The sequence below is a fragment of the Myotis davidii genome, unplaced genomic scaffold (assembly GCF_000327345.1).
Source record: "Myotis davidii unplaced genomic scaffold, ASM32734v1 scaffold373, whole genome shotgun sequence".
Taxonomy (NCBI): Eukaryota; Metazoa; Chordata; class Mammalia; order Chiroptera; family Vespertilionidae; genus Myotis; species Myotis davidii.
In genome coordinates, this window is record NW_006287255.1 from 2,022,518 (window position 1) to 2,029,328 (window position 6,811).

Here is a 6,811-nt window from a genome sequence, read left to right on the forward strand (position 1 = left end):
GCAGGGCTGGGAGCTGGCTCGTCTGCCCTGAAGGGGGTCCCAGATCAGGGTGGGGGTCTCCACTGGGGTTCCTGACCAGCCTGGGTGAGGGGCTGATGGCTGTTTTCAGGCTGGCCAAGCCTCCGGCAAAGGAAGCTCCCAGCCTCTCCTTTTTATCTTTCTTATTTTTTTATTCTGGGATTCATTTACCTTCTAAATTGAAACTTTGTAGCCTGGAGTGGAGCTCAGAGCCGGCCAGGACAGACCTCCTGCTCACTCCAGGTCCATGGCCATGGCATGCTGAAAGCAGGTATCTGGGGCTTACTTACCTTCTATAATTGAAACTTTGTTGCTTTGAGTGGAGCTCAGAGCCAGCTGTGGCAGGCGGGCAGCTTGGCTTCTTCCATCATTGGGGCAACCAAGCTCCCTGCTTGCTCCAGCTCCGTGGCTGCCGGCTGCCATCTTGGTTTGGTTAATTTGCATATAGTTGCTTTGATTGGCTGGTGGGCATGGCTTAAGGCATAGTGAAGGTATGGTCAATTTGCATGTTTGTCTTTTATTAGTGTAGATATTTTTAAAAATCTAGGCTGGGTGATATACTCTAATATAAGCAACTATACCATCCAAGGACAGTGAGCAGAAGTTTAAAAACCTAATGCTTCTAGGAGCACTTAACTAGTGAATTCAAGAGCCAAAAGCATTTCACCTCTTTTTAATGTGTGTGTGTATATATATAAAGGAGAGAAAGAGGAGATAGAAACATCAATGATAAAAGATCATGGATTGACTGCCTCCTGCATACTCCACACTGGGGATCGAGCCCGCAACCTTGTGGGAATCAATCCAGGACCTGCTGATCTGTCATTATTTTAATACTGGATCAGCTTAATGGACAGCATCCTTTACTGTCTTGTAACCCACCCATTCCAAAAATTCAGTAAGTACAAGATAATTGGAGTGATATCCCATAGCTATACTACCACCATTCAGGGCTGGCTGTCACTTTCATGAAGCTATTCTTTCCCACAATAGCCTTCCTGACCCTAGAGATTTACCATTTCTCTCCTGGATCTCTTTCACTTCCTTCCGCTGGAGGAGAAATGCAAAGTTCATTTTTCTTTAAAGTTTGTCCATTAAAAGGTGATTTTAAAAAGATGCATACCTCAAAGGTCTTAATATCAGCAGTAAATTTTTTTAAGTCCCTGATTAGATTGTATAACAGTGTGGCTTAAAAACACTCAAAGAAATTCTTTAAGATAAAACTCAAACTCCTTAGTATGGTATGAATGACTTAGCCTCAAGCACTTTCAGATTTATATCTCTTAACTTTGTCTCATAAAAACCACTTGACTCACTAAAAATAGTCACATTTCCTATACTCACTGACTTTTGTCACTTTGCCTATGTAGTCTTTCTATGTACTTGGAATCCACCACATCTCTCTCCCTGCTTTGCTAAGTGCTACCTATTATTAAGGTCCAGTTAAAATGTCATCTTTTACAAGGCTTTTTGTGATAACTTTATATAGGCATCATCTGATTGAAACTCCCAACAACTTCCCATAATATGTAATATGTTTTACAGTGTGTTTCATATCAAGATATTAGTTAAATAGGAAAAGCACAGATTCATCTGTGTATCATTGCAGTGCCATTATTTTATATATTAAATGCTAAAATACGATTTCTTCTCTGGGGGGGAAATAAGATTCTAAACAACCAGGTTTAATCTCCAGCATATTAAGTACCTAAAATGACTGATAAGTTCCTAATAAGATATACTGGCAAAATTCCATCATGATTTGGAAGCATTTCCATTTTCCCATTATGTCTTTTTTGTGTTGTTCATGTGTAACAAAGCATTTTTATATAGTCCCTCTACTCCAAACGTCACACAAACTACTATTGTGATTTTTTACTGGTTTCATCACTGATTTAATCATATGGCTGGTATTATATCACCTTCTCAAAATCATGGTTTAGGGACAGAAGTATAATTTGTAAACATGTGCCCTATAATATTAAAATTTATCATATTGTCTTGCTTATAGAGAAAATTATGTATGCTCTTATTTTTAGATATTCATGAGAGTAGTACCATTCTTCCTTTTTATTCTCATTAGGATTTTAACTCAAATTTTATTACCATTCCAACCCTTATTCATTGCCAAACAGGAGTACACCAACTTGAACCCTACCCCCTTCACCATTATTTCTGTCATAACTAATGCAGCAGTTTACCCAAAGGGCAGCCGAATCTGTATATATTGTAATTCATTCATTTCTGCATGTTTGTGATGGACAAGTGGGATTGCCTCACAAGGGATACATCTGGGAGTAGTTTCGGAGAAGCCCCTAATGAGAAATCTCATTCTAAGGAAAAGAGGACGGGGCGTCTCCAAGTATAGTGGCAAACCATGAGTCACGTCTGACTGGAAGAATATGCTCAATAGCCCCTCGTCCAGCACTTAAAACAGCCATTGTCCTGTGGCACTCATACATGGAGAGAGGAAGTTGCATTAAAGCATAAAAGAGCATATGGAAACTAAGAGAGGATTTCCCCAAATATCTGTCAGACACTGAGAGGAGAGGCAGATCTGAACAGTGCCGGAGTGTGATGGCACAGAAACCCCGCCTATGGGGAGGGCGTCACCCACTCAGCAGGCCCCGGTGCTTTGGGGAATCACATTTCCATCTCTGATACCTTGTTTCCAGACAATGTCATAAAACACCATCACAACCCCCAAAACTGGGATAAAGAAAACTGGCAACTGGAGAGGCAGTATTCAAATGATTGGCCTCCTTGGGGACAACCTAACCTACCCGATGAGGCCTAAAAAGAGGCTAAAGAACCCCTTAGTTAACTGGAATGGGACCAAGGGAAACCATAAAACAGAATATTAGTTTGTTGTCTTTGCATGCGAACCTTACATGGACTGTTTTCTTCTCAAACTCTACTGGGATAGTCTCTGTCCCTCATCAGAAAACTTCTTGAGTCCATTATATTTCTGTTTCTTCATTCCCACCCCATACATCGCCTAACCTCCTGCAATAGGATTTCATCTCCTACCACTTCACTGAAGTACCCAAACCAAGACACCCTAGGCCAGTGGTGAGCAAACCGCGGCTCGCGAGCCACATGCGGCTCTTTGGCCCCTTGAATGTGGCTCTTCCACAAAATACTACGTGCGGGCGCACATGTACAGTGCGATTGAAACTTCGTGGCCCATGCGCAGAAGTCGGTTTTCGGCCTGGGCAAGTCTATTTTGAAGAAGTGGTGTTAGTGTCAGGCTCTGTTGACTAATGAGTTTGCCGACCACTGACTGGGGGGAAGGAACGTACCTCAATCAGATTAAGGACGTTTTTAGCAAAGGCCAGCTTAGGAGTACCCTAATTAAGTTAATAACAATGTACCTACCTATATAGTTTAAGTTTTAATAGTTTGGCTCTCAAAAGAAATTTCAATCGTTGTACTGTTGATATTTGGCTCTGCTGACTAATGAGCTTGCCGACCACTGGCCTAGGCTCTTTGAGGGCAAGATCAATCCCTTTTTTCAGCTGTCATTCTACTCATTTCCCAGGCAGTGTTTACACCATGGCACCTTTTAAGGTCTTTTCATCCTTTCTTCTATGGCGTCCTTTGCTTGCTGGTCAACCTCATCAGTATATTCTGGTTCTCTGAGGTAGATATTGTCATGAATTTACCTGACATCATTTATTTGCGTTATACATTCAATAGCCAAGGTTCTAACCCATGACATGTCACCACAAATTCTAGGACACCACATCGCCTCCTGTGAGTGTAACTGCCTCCTGTACATTGATGGTGCTCAAAATTAAACACCTAGTTTCAATGTCTTGGTTGACTTCAAAAGAAAATTAGACCTTCTCTAGAATTGCTCCTCTCCTCTGCATCTTCCTCGTCTATTCTTTATCTTTTTCATAGCATTACCATCCACTAACAATTTAAGTTCAAAACTGGGGCAGTTCTCAATATCTTCCTCTACCTTTCCTAATTCTAGTCACTCTCTTCCACTAGTAAGCACAAATTTGTACATTTCCCCTCATTGTATCATTTTTTAATTCAAATATTGGCTGTATTACTGACGAAGAGCTGTTTGGTAAAACCGGCTTGGGTCTTTGACAAGAGCAGGCAATCTAGTGCTCTTTTCTCACCTATCCCTTCACCTGTGCAGCTGGACGAAGGCAGCCTCCCTCACTGAGCTTCGAATACCTGGCTTAGTTTACATCCTGGCGCAGAGGAAGCTCTTAGGCGGGTCACGCAGTCTCTTCACCTCTCTCCATTCTACAAGCGTGATAGATACTGTTATAATCCTCTTGCTATCAGATTGCACAGCATTGTATAATAATAAGTAAAATAAGTATAACTATATGTAAACCGCAGTAAAACAAGAGTTCAAATCCAGGTCCAACGGCCTATGCATCAACAGGAACACCTGTGTGTGTGTCCCAAGCATCAAATTCACTCTATTCCCGCTCTGAAGTGCCTCCTCTATCACCTCTTTTCCCTCCTCTATGCCACTCTTCTAGTTCAGTTTCTATTCATAGTTCAGCCCAGACAATTAGAACAAGCTCCTAACTCATGGCCATTTCTCCAGTCTCTGCTAGGCCCCTTAAGGTCCCTGCATTTGTTCACACTGATCGTTCAGTTTAGAGTGCTCTCAGCAAAGTCTACTCAGAAAAATCCACCAATTTTTCCAAAGCTCAGGCCAAGAGTTACTTATTCTTGAAAACTGTACTGATCTCTCTAAGCATAACAATATCTGTATTTCTCTATCCATCACAACACTTTGGCAATTCCACTGGTAAATTGCCCAGCAAACTATCTGTGTCCCTAATTCTGTTGTGAATGAGCTTTATAATCATTACAGAGCTAATATGTAGCATAATGTCTGTCATATAGTGAAGGCTTTCTAATTGTGTAGTGAATTGAAACAAATCTTCCCAGTTCTGTGGATAACTGACTAGACATTGTAACCCACACAGCTATCCACCCCCCCAAATATATCCAGGAAGAGGTGGGCTTTGAATGTAAACAAGTTGGATCGCTCTACTCCAAAAAGGGTTTTCTTTAGGTGCACATATTTCATGTCAATGTTCTATATTAAATACCCAGATATTTCTCACAAAACATATAAGGATAACTTTTAGCTTCAATAATAAAAACTAATACCAGCAAGAAATTTAATTAAAAGAGAAACAGTTAAATAGTCAATATATATTTTAGACCTAAGATTTAGTTAATTAATATTGCAATTTTATTGTTGGGTTGGTCTAATTATGCTGCTTATAAGGAGGCCATAAGAATCAATCCTTTTGTGACTGACTTTCACATGATAGAAAACCTACCATGCGTTAATATGGCACCATTTCTATTGCATTGCAGAAGGTTGACAACTCTGTAAAATGAAATCTGAAAACAACAGTAAAGTCAGGATACAGACAGAAGAAAATAGCACATATGTAATTATGTTAATAATTTCTTTTTATTTTATTACCATTAAAATCTATACAGTATTGTCAGAACAAAAATTAATTCTGACAGGATTTTCTATGTATTCCTTCAAGCTTTTAAAAACAATACATCTTCTCTTACAGTACCATTTTATGAAGTGTTTGCAACTATTATGTTCTAAAATTAAGACATATGTTACATTACTAGCCAAAATATTTACCATAGACAGAGCTCTGTTTTAATTATGCAAGCTATTTATTTTGGCTTTAAATTTTACCTTCTCCATTAAAAATGCCAGAAACATTTTTATATTTCTTTTATCCTGGTTAAGTATTATGTTATGCTATGCATATGGCTTAATTATAATACTAGTTGTAGAAGGAATTTTGAAAGGTCAATGCATCATATTAAACATTCATATATATATTATTGTTACTTATATGTTAATAGACTGCCAGAGCTTTGTTTTCAAATCTGATACTAAAGTACAAAAAATAATGTCACAGAACTTCCTTTAAATGTCAAATGGTTTCTTGATCTACTTATTTGTGATGGGCAGTTGTTTTCTTATTTTAATTTATCACTTTTTCTAGATTAGTTAATAGCCAATATCTTAAAAGATGTCCTGTACAAAGACATGGTGGCAGGGCCAAGGCAGAGGTGGTTATGGGTGATCAAGCTGGCAGGGCAGAGCAGTTAAGGGGATCAGGCCAGCAGGGGAGAGCAGTTAGGGGTGATCAGGCTGGCAGGGCAGGGCAGTTATGGGAGACCAGGCCAGCAGGCAGAGGCAATTAGAGGCGATCAGGCAGGCAGGTAGGCAAGTGGTTAGGAGCCAGCAGTCCCAGATTGTGAGAGGGATGTCTGGCAGTCGGGGGATGTCTGCAGACCAGGCTGAGGGCCCCAAAAGTGCACGAATCTGTGCACCAGGCCTCTAGTTTCAAAATAATAAGACAGATTCTATAAGTTGTCTTTTAAACTCAAATATTATTTTAAACTGCAGAATGTACATTACAGCCAATACATTTCACTGTTTCACAGAAATCCTTCTAGCAAGCTCATACATTGTTTGAAATTCTGTCTAAATTCTATCTTTTCACTTCCCATAAGCATTTTCTGGTGACTATAAGGAGAGAAATGGTTAAAAAAAAATAACAAGAAGGGGACTAAAAGTAGAGAAATCAACACCTTGAGTTATTGGACATTATTATACAAATTTGGGTAAATCAAATACTTGGTGGTTACCTTGCTTAAGGTTTTCGAATTTATATAAATTGTCTTCTATACCTCATATTAACTAAATACGAGATCATGATGATTTTTCCACTCAGTAATTTTCTGTTATCTTTAGCAGTGACTA